Below are 19061 nucleotides of genomic sequence, written 5' to 3'. Positions count from 1 at the left end.
ATATAATCACAATACATCAATGGTACCACATTAAGCGTCTTAAACAATACAATTATCCACATATATTCAAGGCTATCAACATCACATAGGACCCCACATAATCACACATATCACATAATATCTCAATTTCGATAATTACATCACATATAGGACCCACACGGGCTCAACATATAGATAGTAATTTTTCATGATTAGTTCATAACCTTAACATGCATTTTGTATCATCATTTACTACTCAATCAGTCTAAAAGAGTTAAGCCATAACCTACCTAAAAAGCTAAAATCGATCTGTTACACTTAGAACCTACGACCTTACTTTTAATGAACAATTACAAACTCCACTAAAAACATCAAATATAAAATCTACACATCAAAAAAACCAACCACACACATATTGACTACTTTTGGTTTGGGATCAAAACGGACCCCCGAAATGGGTTTTCAAAAAAAAAGGGCAAAATCAGAACTTTATTTTAAAAATATTTTCTCCATATTTTTAGGAATCGACAACTGAAAACTCAAGTCAAATTGAGCAAATAAATGAGGTTCAAATTAAAGAAAAACCATTTTTGAGCTTTATCGGGTAAAATCTTAAAATTCGGGTTACAATCAAGAATCATAGTTGTTTTGAAGGTTAAATTGATAAAAAAAAAAAACTAGTAATTATACGATAAAATATTATTCAAGTGAAAAGAAGTGAAATTGGGGTTTAAAATCAAGCCCTAAGATTTTTAGGGTTTGAGAAATTAATCAAGAAATTAATAAGCAAAGGGTGAATTCTTACCTTAAATCCATAATAAAATCAAGAAAGAGGTGTTAATCTAGTTTTCCAAGCTTGCACAAACTTTACTTTTAAGCTCCCACACTATTTTAGGGTTTAACTCTCAAGTGGCAAGATGAAAAACGAGCAAAAAAGGGTATTTATATTGCAGAAAAATCTGCTTTATGCACCAGATTTTCCCTTCAAGTTCACCTCGAACTTCGACGGAGTGCTCGAGATTCGTTCGGAGTTTGATATGCACAAATGAACTATGCAATTATACAAAGTTTGACGTTTTGGACGTGTTGGCGAAGTCAGATTTTTGAAAAAACATCGTTTTCACAAAGTTGACTGCTGAAACCCGAAATTAAAACTTTCTAAACTGAGGATCGAAATGAGATTTAAAGCCATAAAATCACACGAAACATGTTACTACCATAAAATCGATATTTCAGATATGCTGGTGAAGTCAGATTTTCCATATGAGGTTGTTTCGTTCAAATGTGGATCCCACTCCTATAATTCTAATTTTCCAACTTTCTGACCAATAGGTTGAAAGGAGCTAGGGTGCACCGGGACCTGAACCAAAGATCTACTTAGCCTAAAATCGATATTTCAAAGTTGCTGGAGTATCCTGTTTAGACATTCGTCGTACGGATCAAAAGATATCTCCATAAGTCTAAAATAAGGCTCTTGAAGCCATAAAAAACCACAATATCGCATAAATGGTACTAAAATGCATCGAAAATCATGTCAATCAATCCTACACCCCAGAAATACCATAATGCAACTACAGGAAGGGGTAAAATAGTCAAATCACACAAAATCATAAATTTTACAACTTTTTAGATCGTTACATCATCCATCACTTAAAATCTAGTTCGTCCTCGAACTAAGGCAAAGAAATACCTGAATCAATGAAGAGCTGAGGATAAAAACTACACATATCAAACTCAACCTCCCAAGTAGTCTCATCTACAGGTCGATGTCGCTACTAAACCTTAACCACAAAGATAACTCTAGAGCGCAACCGCCTAATATCCCTAGCCAAAATAAAGATCGGCTCCTCAACAAAGAACAACTGCTCATCCAACTGAACCGACTCCCAACGAATGACATGAGACTCATTAGGAATATAATGACGAAGCATAGAAACATGAAAAACTAGATAAATAACTGATAGATCAGAGGGCAAATCCAACTCATAAGCCGCATCACCAATAGTTCAAAGAATCTCAAATGGACCAATATACCTGGGGCTAAGCTTGGCCCTCTTCCCAAACCTCATCACATCCTTCATGGGTGAATGTAATGCCCCAAAAAATGAGTCCCAGAGCATCACACGGTGCTTAAGGCTACGAGTAGCCCCAAGCTAACCCTTTGAGCCATTTTCATTCAGTTCAACACAAATCAATGGGGTTTTCTATAAATAACTCTCAAATATCAACAGAGTAATCATCATCCAAGAATAAAAGAATTTTAGAAAGATAACAAAATACGACTTATTAGTCAACTTCCAACATCTATACTAGTCTGACAAGCCTCTAAGAAAATTAATAAAACCAGCAAGCCATTGAGACATGCCCCAACTGACTCATACTCAGTTATCAAATGTAAATAATTTCGTGAAACCAACATCAGACATCACGTCCTCGGAACATGAGGACTCACCACAACAAAAGATGTAGAACAGCGTGCCCGAAGAATCACTATCGAACCTTGAACTGAGCACCTGAACCTACATTCCGAGAAAATGCAGCCCACATCCGAAGATGTGGGTCAGTACCAGGGAAAGGAACCGAGTATATAGGGGTGTATGCAGTTGTATAAATATCATCATCATAAATATTTATAAAAAATATGTAAGATGTATGAAAGACTCACATAGCCCGAAGAAAATCATCATAATCATGAGAGGATGAAATAAGTGCAATAACACATGTGAGTCATCATATAATTTGTCAATCACTTTTAGTTCATCAAGAATATCAATTGTCATAATGTAAATATCATTTAAATCTTTCGAAAGAATAACTTTCACAATTCCACTTTTAAATCACTTCACCATTCACCATAGACACAAGGAAACACACACACACTGGGAGATCCTATAACCGACATAAACTATGTGAGCAACATGAAGTCCAACGTACAACCCACGTTGGGGAGAGCCATCCTATCCTTGCCATCGGAGTAGAACTATCGATATCAAATCCACACAAACTAGTGATCACTATATAAATCAACCTCAGGCTCACTCCTACGGGGGCACGTAGTTCTAGGAAAGTAAGGTCGCTTTATACCTCCCACTCGGTGCTAAAGATTTCTCCCGGACTTAGCTCAGATCATTTCAAAGACAATTCAAAACAAAATAATTTTAGTAATATATAAATATACATCAGGAGCCATCATGCTTCCCATCTATCAAAATCAACCATGTTGTGGATTTCCTTCACACTCGAGTTCAAAATAACTCCATTAAGACCAAAAGGTCAAATCATTCAAAATATCTCAAATTTTTAATATCAACGTGCTTATAACACACACTTTCTAAAAAAACACAATTTCCAATGGGGATTCACGACCCAAATATCAAAATCATGATAAATATCATTCAAGATTCATTCTTTATATCTCCACAGATGTAAATTAATCTTTCAAAATCATAAAAATCAAGAATTCATAATAATCATCATAAGATATGGGTTCATTCTTCAAATTCATAAAAGTCAAATAAAAATCATGCCTTTGTAAAGAAAATTACTTTTGGGCACAAGAATGAAAGAGAGTTCTTGTTGAAAAATCCTACATACCTTGAATGATAAACTTTAGATCGATACTCATTTTTGAGATGCTAATCGTGCCTTTGAATGATGGTTCTTGGAGTTCTTGAACTAGGAACTTGGAATCTTGAATAAATTTGCAGAATTAATGGTGAACTTTAGAGGTTCTTGAAGTTGGATGTAGGAGCTTAGGGTTTTCTTTTTGAGGGAATTTGATGAAATATAACATATAATACTTTTAATAGTCTTTAATATAGGGTTTGGACGGATTTTGGGTGAGGGGGAATAACCAAAACGCCCCTAAAAATCAAATAATTCTCGAATTTGTCCTTTGGTGGACTGTTTTGATAGTCTGAAGTAGATCAACCATAACGTTTTACTCCAATATCTAAATTGGATGAAACTAATTTCATTAGAAAGAGGAGTCTCATATCTTTCCATTGATATATAGTATCTCGCCCAGATTATTGTGTACGAGGAGTTATGATCGTTTGAAGTTGACCCAAAAATTCACTTTTGATAGGCTGAAGTAGATCGACCATAACTTTTTGCTCCAATAGACAATTTAGATGAAACCAATTTCATTAAAAAGAGGACTCGTAGAGCTTTCCGTTGATATATAGTAGATCACCCAGATTATTATGTACAAGGAGTTATGATCATTTAAAGTTAGAGCAAAAATATGCCAGGCCTTAGTACTTTTTCCTGCACGTTTTACTATTCATTACTATTCACGGTTCGATCGGAATGTTCATAACTCGTCGCTCAGGTGTCCGTTTTGGATGATCCACATATTGTTGGAAGGCTTATTTGATACTCTACACAATTGTGGGTCATAATCTAAGACATTCCGCATGGAAAAATTTATAATTCATTCTAGAAGATAGAACCCAACACATTTACGCACAAAATTTCAACGAAAAATTTTCCGGGGCATTACATTATCCCCCCTTGGAAACTTTATCCTCGAATGATGCTAGACATGCCAAGATTAGATAGGGAATAGATTATACAGCTGAAACCATTCGTTAGACTCATCACCACATCGTTTCTCACTCCGAATGCAACATAGAATGCATAAATTCAAGAAAATACAGCTGAACACATAATAACTGACAGCTGAACTGCTGCAACTTTTATCAAAAGTGCATGATTTAGGAAAGAACGGTACCTTCGGTTTGATCGGAGTTCGCGAAAAATAGGTGTGGGTACTTGGATCGCATATCCGCCTCAGCTTCCCAAGTTGCACCCTCAACAGATTGGTTTCGCCACAACACCATGACCAAGGGAACTTCTTTGTTCCTTAGTCTTCGGACACTGAAATCAAGAATCTCAACAGAAATCTTATCAAAAGAAAGATTTTCTAGAATGTCAGCACTCACAGAGGAATCCACTACCACAGTATCGCTAATATGCTTTCTAAGCATGGAGACATGGATATTGGATGAACAGAGGACAACTCGGAAGGCAACTCGACCTCATGAGCTACCTTACCAACACGGCTAAGAATTTTGTAAGGACCAACATAATGGAGACTAAGCTTCCCCTTCTTTCCAAATATCTTCACCCCCCTCATGGGTGAAATTTTCAAATACACTAGGTCACCAACTTCAAACTCAAGGTCTCTACTTCTAACATCCTTATATGACATCTGATGACTCTGTGCAGTTTTCAACCTTTCCCTAATTAACTTAACTTTTTCCATAGCCTCAAATACCGAATCAAGACCATCACAGCTGCTCATCCACCTCGAACCAACTAATGGGTGATCTACACTTCCTCCCATATAAGGCTTCAAACGGAGCCATGCCAATACTAGAGTGGAAACTGTTATTGTAAGCAAACTCTATCAACGGTAAGTGATCATCCCAACTTCCCTTAAAGTCAAGTGTAAAAGCTCTCAACATATCCTCTAAGGTTTGGATGGTACGCTCAGCCTGACCATCGGTCTGCGGATGAAAAGTAGAACTCAAAAGCACTTGGGTACCAAGACCCTTTTGAAAAGCTTTCCAAAATTGCGAAGTGAACTGAGTACCCCTATCCAAAATGATAGACAAGGGAATTCCATGCAGTCTGACTAGCTCTCGGATATACAATATAATGTAATCCTCAGCAGTATATGAAGTATGAACAATCAAGAAATGAGCAGACTTAGTCAACTTATCAACTACAACCCAAATGGAATCATAATGGCGCCGAGAAGGAGGTAAACCAATCACGAAGTCCATATTTATCTCTTCCCACTTCCAGGTGGGAATACTAAAATCTTGCATCATATCACCAGGTCTTTGGTGTTCAACCTTAACCTATTGGCATATTGCACACTCAGCCACAAACGCTGCTATATCTTTCTTCATGCCACTCCACCAATAGATTTCTCGTAAGTCTCGGTACATCTTGGTGGTACCAGGATGAATAGAATATCGCGCCCCGTGCACTTCATCCATAATCCTCTGTCTCAGATCATCAACATTCAGGACACACAATCTACCCTTCAATCTCAACACACTATCTCCCCCTTGGGAGAAAACCTCTACTTTTTGGCCCTTGACTGACTCCTTCAGTTTGACCAAACTAGTATCTAAGTATTACTTTTCCTTAACTTTTGAAACGAAGAAGGATTCGGAACTACTCTGAACCCCTATACTACCTTCAGCAGAGTCAAACAACCTAACCCCCAATCTAGCCAAACGATGTACATCACGAGCCAACTCTTTCTTACCTTCTACCACATGCAAAACACTACCCATGGACACTCTACTTAGGGCATCCACCATAACATTGGCCTTGCCCGAATGGTACGACAAACTCATATCATAGTCCTTTAACAATTCTAACCATCGTCTCTGCCTAAGATTCAATTCTCTCTGGGTAAACACATACTGCAGACTCTTATGATCAGTGAAAACATCAACATGGACACCATACAAATAGTGTCTCCAGATTTTCAAAGAAAACACAACAGCAGCCAACTCAAGGTCATGGGTGGGGTAATTTTTCTCATGGGGTTTCAACTGTCTAGAAGCATAAGCTATCACCATACCCTTCTGCATCAATACATAACCCAACCCAACTCTCGAAGCATCACAGTACACCACAAAACCATCAACACCATCAGGCAAAGTCAAAACAGGGGTTGAAGTGAGTCGAGTCTTCAACTCTTGAAAACTCTTCTCACAAGATTCAGACCATAAGAAGTTCACTTTCTTTTGGGTCAATCGAGTTATAGAAGATGTTAAAGAGGAGAAATCCTCAACAAAACGGCGGTAATAGCCAGCTAAACCTAAGAAACTTTGGATATCAGTTTGAGAAATAGGTCTAGGCCAATTTCTAACATCTTCGATCTTTTAGGGATCAACTCTAATACCCTCGGAAGAAATGATATGACCCAAAAAAGTTACTGACCTTAGACAAAACTCACACTTACTGAACTTGGCAAACAATTTGTGATCTCTAAGGGTTTGCAAGACAGTTCGGAGATGATTAGAATGTTCATCCTCACTATGGGAGTACACCAGTATATCATCGATGAACACTATGACAAACATATCCAGATATGGTCTGAACACTCGATTCATGAGGTCCATGAAATCTGCTGGGGCATTAGTTAACCCGAAAGACATAACAAGAAACTCAAAATGGCCATAACGAGTTCAAAAAGTGGTTTTAAGGATGTCACACTCCCTAACTTTGAGTTGATGATAGCCGGAACGAAGGTCTATCTTTTAGAAATAACTTGCACCTTGCAATTGGTCACACAAATCATCTATTCTTGGAAGGGGGTACTTATTTTTTATGGTGACTTTATTCAGTTGGCGATAATCAATGCACATACGCAAAGAGCCATCTTTCTTTCTCACAAACAACACAGGAGCACCCCAAGGAGAAATACTGGGCCTTATGAAACCCTTATCTAGTAGATCTTTGAGTTGCTCTTTCAACTCCTTAAGTTCTGTAGGGGCCATACGGTAAGAAGGAATAGAAATGGGCTGAGTATTGGGAAGAAGATCAATCCCGAACTCTATCTCTCTATCAGGAGGTATCCCTGGGAGATCATCCGAAAGGACATAAGAAAACTCATTGGCGACGTTAACAGACTAGAGAGTTGGAGTCTCAGACTTAGTGTCTTTAACTCTAACCAAATGGTAAATACACCCCTTGGAAATAAGCTTTTTAGCTTTGAGGTAAGAGATAAAATGACTCCTGGGTGACACAGAATTCCCAGACCACTCAAACACGGATGCATCCAGAAACTGAAACTTGACCACTTGGGTCCGACATCAATAGAGGCATAGGAAAAATACAGCCAGCCCATACCTAGAATCACATCAAAATCTACCATTTCTAACTTAATCAGATCAGCCAACAAGACTCTATGAAGAACAGTAACAGGACACTTTTGATACAATTTTTGGGCAACAATCGAATCACCCACTGGGGTAGAAACTAGGATAGGCTCAGGAATAATCTCAGGACTCATTTCAAAGTTCAAAGCAATCAAAGGTGTAACATATTAGAAACTGGATCCAGGATCCAACAAAGCATACACATCAAACTGAAATATACGAAGCATACCAGAAACAACATCGGGAGAGTCCTCCTGTTCCTGGCGGGATGGTAAAGCATAGAATCTATTCTGGTGCTGCCCGCCAGCATTGCTAGAAGAGGCACCCTGAGCTGGGCCTGGGCGAGTCACTGGAACTAGAGCACTAACAGTCTGAGTCTGGGTCTGAGGGTGATAGTCACGACGCCCTTGTCCATCCTGTGGATAGTATCTAACTCTGTGACCCATGTCACAACACCGGAAGCAACCCCTCTTCTCACCCAATACTCACTTGAATGAGCCTTACTATACTTAGGACATAGGGGATGATTTGGCTTACTGCCAGTACTGTACTGGGACCTGGATGCATATGACCTGCTACCTTGCTCCTGCCTACCTCTAGGCATAGGAGCACTAGCAGATGATGGTGCTGGCATAGACAAACGATCCTGATACTGAGGGCGACTCCCTCCCTGTGATCTAGTCTGACCCTGTTCGTGCTGCTCAGACCTAGCTCTCTTATTCCCTCTCATTCTATCTCTCTCCTTAATCTTGTCTGCCTCAATCTGTTGGGCATGAGTCATCAACCTAGAAAGATTCATCTCACTATTCAACATAGCAGACCTACACTGCTTAACTACATAACTAGACACTTCAGTCACAAACTTACTCATACTAGCTCGATTATCATCCACTAAGTCAGGAGCATACTTGGCCAACTGATTGAACTTTAGACAGTACTCCCTAACAATCATAGAGCCCTATCGTAAGTTCATAAAATCTTTCACCTTCACCTCCGTAATCTTCAAAGGGAAAAACTTATCTAGGAATGCATCCTAAAACTCTTGCCAAGTTGTAGGGACAGCTCCCTTACCTCTACCTTTCCTCCAAGCCATAACCCAGTCATAAGCAAGGTCTTTCAACCTATACACAGCCAACTCCACACTATGTTCCTCAGATACATGCATCACCTGAGTAATCTTCCGCACCTCCTCTAAAAACAACCATGGATCCTCATCAGACTTCGACCCATAGAATTCCGGCAGATTCATCCGCATGAAGTCACAAATCCTGGCAGTAGCTAAATCATCTCCCTGCTGTAGAGCTGGGGCCGGGTTGGCCTGAACATTTATAGTAACAGCTTGGGCCAGCGCCTGAAAGGCTGCCCGAAATTCATACAAAATCATAAATTTCACATATTTCACAACTTTTTAGATTGTTACATCATCCATCGCTTAAAATCTAGTTCATCCTCGAACTAAGGCAAAGAAATACCTGAATCAATGAATAGCTGAGGATAAAAACTACACATATCAAACTCAACCTCCCAAGTGGTCTCATCTACAGGTCGATGTCGCCAATAAACCTTAACCACAATGATAACTCTAGAGCACAACCGCCTAATATCCCTAGCCAAAATAAAGATCAGCTCCTCAACAAAGAACAACTGCTCATCCAACTGAACCGACTCCCAACGAATGACAAGAGACTCATCAGGAATATAATGACGAAGCATAGAAACATCAAAAACTAGATGAATAACTGATAGATCAGAGGGCAAAGACAACTCATAAGCCACATCACCAACAGTTCAAAGAATCTCAAATGGACCAATATACCTGGGGCTAAGCTTGCCCCTCTTCCCAAACCTCATTACATCCTTCATGGGTGAATGTAACGCTCTAGAAAATGGGTCCCGAAGCGTTACACGGTGCTTGAGAATATGAGTAGCCCCAAGCTAACCCTTTGAGCCATTTTTATTCAGTTCAACATAAATCAACGGGATTTCCATAAATAACCCTCAAATATCAACAGAGTAATCATCATCCATGGATAAAAGAATTTCAGAAAGATAACAAAATACAACTTATTAGTCAACTCCCAACATCTATACTAGTCTGACAAGCCTCTAAGAAAATCAATAAAACCAGCGAGCCATTGGGACATGCCCCAACTGACTCATACTCTGTTATAAAATGTAAACAATTCTGTGAAACCAACATCTGACATCACGTCCTTGGAACATGAGGACTCACCACAACAGAAGATGTAGAACAACATTCTCGAAGAATCACTGTTGAACCTGGAACTGAGCACCTGAACCTATATTCTGAGAAAATGCAGCCCACATCCGAAGATGTGGGTTAGTACCAGGGAAAGAAACCGAGTATATGGGGGTGTATGCAGTTGTATAAACATCATCATCATAAATATTTATAAGAAATATGCAGGATGTATGAAAGACTCACATAGCCCGAAGAAAATTATCATAATCATGAGAGGATGAAATAAGTACAATAACACATGTCAGTCATCATATAATTTGTCAATCACTTTCAGTTAATCAAGAATATCAATTGTCATAATGTAAATATCATTTAAATCTTTTGAAAGAATAACTTTCACAATTCCACTTTCAAATCACTTCACCATTCACCATAGACACAAGGAAACACACACACACTGGGAGATCCTATAACCGACATAAACCATATGAGCTACATGGAGTCCAACGTACAACCCACGTTGGGAAGAGCCGTCCTATCCTTGCCATCAGAATAGGACTATCTATATCAAATCCACATAAACTAGTGATCACTATATAAATCAGCCTCAGGCTCACTCCTACGGGGGCACGTAGTTTTAGGGAAGTAAGGTCGCTTTATACCTCCCACTCGGTGCTAAAGATTTCTCTAGGACTTAGCTCAGATCATTTCAAAGACAATCCACAACAAAACAATTTCAGTAATATATAAATATACATCGGGAGTCATCATGCTTCCCATCTATCAAAATCAACCACGTTGTGGATTTCCTTCACACTCGAGTTCAAAACAACTCCATTAAGACCAAAAGGTCAAATCATTCAAACTATCTCAAATATTCAACATCAATGTGCTTATAACACACACTTTCTAAAAAAACACAATTTCTAATGGGGATTCACGACCTAAATATCAAAATCATGATAAATACAGTTCAAGATTTATGCTTTATATCTCCACACATGTAAATTCATCTTTCAAAATCATAAACATCAAGATTTCATAATAATCATCATAAGATATGGGTTCATGCTTTAAATTCATAAAAGTCAAATAAAAATCATGCCTTTGTAAAGAAAATTATATTTGGGCACAAGAACGAAAGAGAGTTCTTGTTGAAAAACTCCACATACCTTGAATAATGAACTTTAGATCGATACTCATTTTTGAGATGTTAATCGTGCCTTTAAATGATGGTTCTTGGAGTTCTTGAACTAGGAGCCTGAAATCTTGAATAAATTTGTAGAATTAATGGTGAACTTTGGAGGTTCTTGAAGTTGGATGTAGGAGCTTAGGGTTTTCTTTTTGAGGGAATTTGATGAAATATAACATATAATGCTTCTAATAGACTTTAATATAGGATTTGGATGGATTTTGGGTGAGGGAGAATGACCAAAATGCCCCTAAAAATGAAATAATTCTCGAATCTGTCATTTGGTGGACTGTTTTGATAGTCTGAATTAGATCAACCATAACGTTTTACTTCGATATCCAAATTGGATGAAACCAATTTCATTAGAATGAGGACTCTTATATCTTTCCGTTGATATATAGTATCTCACCCAGATCATTGTGTACGAGGAGTTATGGTCGTTTGAAGTTAACCCAAAAATTCACTTTTGGTAGACTAAAGTAGATCGACCATAACGTTTTGCTCCGATAGACAAATTGGATGAAACCAATTTCATTGGAAAGAGGACTCGTAGAGCTTTCCGTTGATATATAGTAGATCACCCAAATTATTATGTACAAGGATTTATGATTGTATAAAGTTGGAGCAAAAATACGCCAGGCCTCAGTACTTTTTCCAGCCCGTTTTACTGTTCACTACTATTCACGATTCGATCGAAATGTTCATAACTCGTCGCCCGGGTGTCCGTTTTGGATGATCCACATATTGTTGGAAAGCTTATTCGATACTTTATGCAATGGTGGGTCATAATCTAAGACATTCTGCACGAAAAAATTTATAATTAATTCTAAAAAATAGAACCCAACACGTTTACACACAAAATTTCAACGAAAACTTTCCTGGAGTATTACAGTGAAACTCAAAGAAAAACATGATCAACAACACCAACTCTTAAGGCACAAAGTCTAAGATTAGTATAAATTTCTGGCTACTCCGAGTCACTCTAAGTCTATCCTGAATGACCCGGCCTCTATCCAAAGACTCACAAAGCAAGTCCGTACCTCGAGGTCTCACCTTTGAAACATTAAACCAACCCACTGGGGAGCGACAACGGCTACCATACAACGCCTTAAAAGAAGCCATATCAATACTAGAATGGTAGTTATTAATATATACAAACTTTGCTAAAGCTAAATGCTGCTCCCTCAAACCACTAAAATTCATCACGCATGCGCGAAGCATATCCTCCAAAACCTGGATAGTCTACTCTGATTGGCTATCAGTCTGGGAGTGAAATGATGTAATGAGATCCACTCGAGTACCCAACTCATCTTGAAAAGTCTTCCAAAAGTGAGATGTGAACACAGGACCTCAATTTGAAATAATGGACACCGGTATACTATGCAGACGCACAATCTCATGAATGTAGATATGGACCAACCTTTCAACACTGAATGAGACCTGAACTAAAATAAAATGAGTTGACTTGGTCAATCAATCCATAATGATCCAAACATTGTTAGAACCACGAAAATTATAAGGCAAACCAGTCACAAAGTCTATAGTGATTCATTCCCACTTTCACTCAGAAATGGGTAACCTCTGAAGCAACCCACTAGGTCTCATATGCTCAAACTTCAACTGCTGACAACATAGGCAATGAGCTACAAAATCTACTACATCTCGCCTTATATCACCCCACCAATAATGCTGCCTCAAATCACGATACATTTTAGTCACACTTGGATGGATAGAATATCTAAAATAATGAGCCCCATCCAAGATCAACCTAATCCAATCACCCACTCTCGGCACATAAAATTGGCCTCTAATCCATAAAAATTCATCTGAATCAAGTGAAGCTTCCTTAGCCTTCCCACTCAACACCTTATCTTAAATCAACCTCAATCTAATATCATCAAACTGATGAGCTCGAATCTGCTCCATCAAAGAAGATCTAGCCTCCACAAATACAAAATATGCCCAGGTGTCAAAATATCAAGCTTAACCATCTGGTTAGCTAAAGACTGAACCTCTAAGGCTAAAGGTCTCTCCTAGGTCAAAATATGTACCAAGCTACCCATGCTAGTTGACTTCCGGGTCAAGGCCTCCGCAACCACATTAGCCTTGCCCGAATGGTAGAGAATGGTCAAGTCATAATACTTAACCAACTCAAGCCAACGATATTGCCTCATATTAAGATCTCACTAAGTGAATAAGTACTGAAGGATACGATGATCTTAGAAGATCTCACAACGGACTCCATACAAGTAGTGCCTCCATAACTTCAAGGCAAACACAACTGTGCATAACTCCAAATCATGAGTAGGATAATTCCTCTCACGAGGCTTCAACTAATGAGATTCATAAGCAATCACCTTGCCCTCCTACATAAACACAACACCTAACCCAATAATGAAGCATTATAAACGATGGTAAAACCCACGCTCTTCTTGGGAAAAGTCAAGATAGGAGCTAAAATACACAAATACTTGAGCTTTTGAAAGCTCGCCTCATAAACATCGGACCACTAAAAAGAAATCTTCTTTTGGGTCAACTTAGTCAATGGAACTGCAATGGATGGAAAAACCTCCACAAAACACCGATAATAGCCTGCTAAGCCAACAAAACTCTGAATCTTAGTGGGTGAAGTAGGTCTAGCCCGATCACGAACTGCGGCAATCTTGGTTGGATCAACCATAACACCCTCCTTTGTCACCACATAACCCAAGAAAGAAACAGACTCCAATAAAAACTCAAACTTAGAAAACATAGCATACAACTTCTTATCTCTCAATCTCTAAAGCATAATTTGCAAATGCTCCTCATGATCAACCTCACTCTTGGAATATACTAAGAAATCATCTATAATTACAATAACAAAAGAGTCAAGATATGGTCGAAACACCCAATTCATCAACTCTATGAGTGTGGTAGGGGCATTGGTCAACCCGAAGGACGTGACCAAGAACTCATAATGACCATATCAAGTTTGAAAAGCTGTCTTCGGAATATCCAAAGCTCTAATCAAACCTAAAATCAATCTTCGAAAACACTGCAGTTCCCTAAAGCTGATCAAACAAATCATCAATGCTAGAAAGAGGATACTTATTCTTAGCTGTCATCTTATTCAACTATCGATAATTAATACACATCCGCATAGACCTATAATTTTTCTTCACAAATAAGATAGGCGCACCCCAAGGTGAAACACTAGGTCGATAAATCCCTTATCTAATAACTCCTGCAACTGATCCTTCAGTTCCGTCAACTTTGTTAGGGCCATCCTATAAGGAGGAATGGAAATGAGTTTGGTTCCCGACTCAACATCAATAGCAAAATTAATATCTCAATCCGAAATCATACCAGGCAAGTCCATAGAAAACACATTCATAAACTCACGAACAACATGGACTGAATATAAAGAAGGAGGTGATACAACACTGGTGTCATGAATATAAGTCAAGTAAGTTAAAAATTCCCCTGTAAAATAATTTAAGAGCCTGAACATAAGATATAATCCTCTTAGGACACGAATGAAGTGCACTCTTCCAAGCTATTCTTGGCACACCCAACGAAGCTAAAGTCATAATCTTATCAAAACTATCTAAGACAACATGATAAGGAGCCAACCAATTTATACCCAAAATAATATCGAAGCCAACCATATCTAACATAAGTAAATCTACCAAAGTCTCATGCCCAAAAAAGTCACAACACAAAATCGGTACACCTGATCCACCACTAAAAAATCACCTACCAGGGTAGATACACGAATAGGCATGGTAAGAGGTTCACTAACAAATCAAAACCCAAAGAAAAATACAGAGACATATAGGAGAAAAATAATTCGAGATCAAATAGCACAGATGCAGGTTTGAAACAAATGGGGAAGATACCCGTGATCACAACATCCTAAGCCTCTGCCTCAGGTGTGGATAGTATAGCATAACACTATCCACAATTATCAACTAACTGAGTTGCCCTATGACCACTACCATGGGCTCTACCATCTCTATATCTCGCACCTTTGGTAGAACCCCTACCCCTCATAAATGTAATAGGAGTAGCTCTAAACACAAGACGGGGACAGTCCTAGGCCACATAGGTAATCCCATCACACATATATCAATCTTTACGACTAGTCACAATAGTAGAAGGTACAACTGGGCCCGAACAGCCACCCTAGACAGCTAAACTAGAATATCCACCACCTTAACTCTATAACGCCACTTCACTGTCCTACCATGGTATTCATGAGAACCTCTAAAATCTCTACCTCGATAGGTCTGGTTCTTGAACTCACCAAAATGTCGTGCCTTCTTGGCGCCTCCCTGAGATGCATTAAGAATATCCTCTATTATCTTAGCATGATCCACAATACTTTAAAAAGAATCCCCGAACACAACTATTTGAGATGCAGCTAACTGAAGTGAAAACCTCCAAACCCTTTACAAACTTTTGAGCCTTCTCAAAATCGATGGAAATGCTATCATATCAATATCTGGATAGGTCATGGAAACGTGCCTTATACTCCACAACTATCATAGAGCCCTGCTTCAAATAATCAAATGCATCCCTTATAGTATCTCTTAAATTGAAAGGCACAAATCTCTCCAAGAAGGCATCAACAAACTGATCCCAAGTTATCTTAGAAGAATCACAAGGTCTACAGCCCACAAATAACCTTCACCAATCTCTAGCACCATCACTCACCTGATAAGCCGTATAAGCAATACCATCTGTGTAAAAAGAGTGAAACACAACTAAAGGTATGAAAGAACTTAGCACAATAAAGAATAAAATGAGGAAACTTTTCTAAAGACGTCTTATAGCCTCTCGATGATAGATACGGACGTCTACGAATCGATCTGTGAGATTCTATTAGATATTCTATTCTTATACCGTTGAGACCAATGAAACTTGGCTGCTATGATACCAATTTGTGATGACCCAAAAATAAGGGTCATGATGGCATTTGCTGCAATGTATCTTGACAAGTAAGCGTATCACCCAAACTGATACAAAAAGGAAAAAGAAAAGACAAAAATACCCAAGGTAAGACTTCTAGAATGAAGCCCAACCATACAAGTAATTATAAAAATATGGAAAAAACTTATCCAAAATACCAATCATGCCCAAAACTAGGTGTCAATAGTGTAAGAACTACTAATACAATTCAAGATTCAAACACATCAAAAAAAAATAACCACAAAGGAATAATATTTATCTCTAAATACTAATAAAGACATGAATACTATAAAAAGATAGAGGTGAACTTCAAACGCACGAATGTCCAACTGCTATCTTGGAAGCTCTAACAATCGCTTGAGTCAAGCAAGTTGAGGTGCACTCGAGCTAGGACCTACACCAAAAGGGCGTAGTAGGCATGAGTACGGTCCACTTGTACTCAATAGGTATCATAGGCCGACCAAGCAAAGTAGTAAATAAAAAATACAAAATATACACTAAGGGCATGTCACTTGCAATCAGAAAATGTCCTACAACGGTAGTCCACACCGCTTGCACTAACAATTCTAATATATCACATATATTGCAACATCACAACCATATAGAACACAAGTTTACATTATATCATATATAAGTAGAACAAAGGGGAACATGCATATACAAGATCATTAAATACAGGTAAAAAAAGACAAGACAATTACAGAAATGGCAAGTCAATATGGCAATACAACACAATATAAACATAATAAAGCAAGTGCATTGTATATGATGATGATGATGATGCAAGAGATCATCGTACAACCTCCAGGATTGTCGCACATCCCCGTATACACCAAAGGAGTCAAGTTTCTCAATGCAGGACCCACGAAGGGTTCCTCAACCCGTATACAATCCACATATGTCATATCTTATTTTCGGCATATCTCTTGGAAAGGTTTTATCAGGTGTTGCAAGTATTTCTTAGATGTTGCCACGGTGGTACCAATATTTCATGAATAAGTATGATATGAAAATGTAATACTCACAACCAATCACAATGAGTATTTTCACAACCAACCACATGATATATTTCCACCACCAATCACGTGATATATTTCCACAACCAACCACAATGATATATTTTCACAACTATGTGAGCTAATATCCGCTCATTATCTCTATTTCATTCATGAATTTTCACATGTCTTATATGCTAATAAAGTATGAATATAATCACAATACGCCGATGGTACCACATTAAACGTCTTAAATAATAATAATATTATTCATATGTATTCAAGGCTATCAACATCATATAAGACCCCACACGGTCATACATACTACATAATATCTCAATTTCAACAATTACATCACATATAGGACCCACACGGGCACAACAGATAGATAACCATTTTTCATAATTAGTTCCTACCCTTAACATACATTTTGTATCATCATTTAACCAGCCCAATCTGAAAGAGTTAAGCCATAACCTATCTTAAAAGCCGAAATCGATCTGCTACACTTTGAACCCACGATCTTACTTTTGATGAATAATCCCAAACTCCACTAAAAATATCAAATATGGAATCTACGCGTCAAAATAAAACCAGCAACACCTATATTGACTACTTTTGGTTCGGGGTTAAAATGAACCCCCGGAACGGGTTTTTGAAAAAGAAGGGCAAAAATAAAACTTTACTTCAAAAATATGTTCTCCATATTTTTAGAAATCTACAGCTGAAAATTCAAGTCAAATCGAGTAAACAATGAGGTTCAAATTGAAGAACAACTATTTTTAAGCTTTATCGAATAAAATCTTTGAAATTGGAGTTAAAATCAAGAATTAAAGTTGTTTTGAAGGTTAAATTGATGAAAAAATAGTAATTATAAGATAAAAATGTTATTCAATTGAAAAGAAGTGAAATTGGGGTTTTAAATCAAGCCCTAAGATTTTTAGAATTTTGAGAAATTAATCAAAAAATTACTAAGAAAAGGGTGAATTCTTACTTTAAATCTGTAGTAAAACCAAGAAAGAGGTGTTAATATAGCTACCCAAGCTCCCACAAACTTTGATTTTAATCTCCCACACTATTTGAGGGTTTAACTCCTAAGAGGCAAGATGAAAAATGAGCAAAAAGGGCCAAAAATGGTATTTATAATGCAGAAAAATCAGGTTTATGCACCAGATTTTTTCCTTCAAGTTCACCTTGGACTTCGATGGGGTGCTCGAAATTTGTTTGAAGTTCGATATACACAAACAAACTATTTAATCATACCAAATTTGACATTTTAGATGCATTGGTGATGTCAGATTTTCAAAAAAAAAAATTATTTTTACAAAGTTGCCTCCGAAACCCAAAATTAAAATTTACCAAACCAAGGATCGAAATGAGATTTAAAAATCATAAAATCACACCAAATATGTTACCACCCTAAAATCAATATTCTGGATCTTCTGGTAAAGTCGGATTTTCCATACGAGGTTGTTTAGACCCAATGTGGGTCCCACACCATATTTCTAATTTTCCAACTTTCAGACCAATAATGAGCTCGAGTACATCGAGACCCGAACCAAAGGTTTAACTAGCCTAAAATTAATATTTCAGAGCTGCTGGAGCAGTCCGTTCAACTATCCATCACATGGATAAAACGATATTCCCATAACTCAAAAATAAGGCTCTCGAAGTTATCAAAAACCACAATATCACATAAATAGTGCTAAAATGCATCGAAAATTATGTCAATCACCCCCCACACCAAAAATATTATAATATAACTACGAAGAGGAGTAAAATAGTCAAATCACACAAAATCATAAATTTCACATATTTTAGCAAATTTTAGA

This window comes from Capsicum annuum, unplaced genomic scaffold (assembly GCF_002878395.1).
Source record: "Capsicum annuum cultivar UCD-10X-F1 unplaced genomic scaffold, UCD10Xv1.1 ctg5038, whole genome shotgun sequence".
In the NCBI taxonomy this organism is placed as follows: Eukaryota; Viridiplantae; Streptophyta; class Magnoliopsida; order Solanales; family Solanaceae; genus Capsicum; species Capsicum annuum.
The sequence above is the reverse complement of the archived record's forward strand: the minus strand, read 5'-3'. Positions refer to the sequence as shown.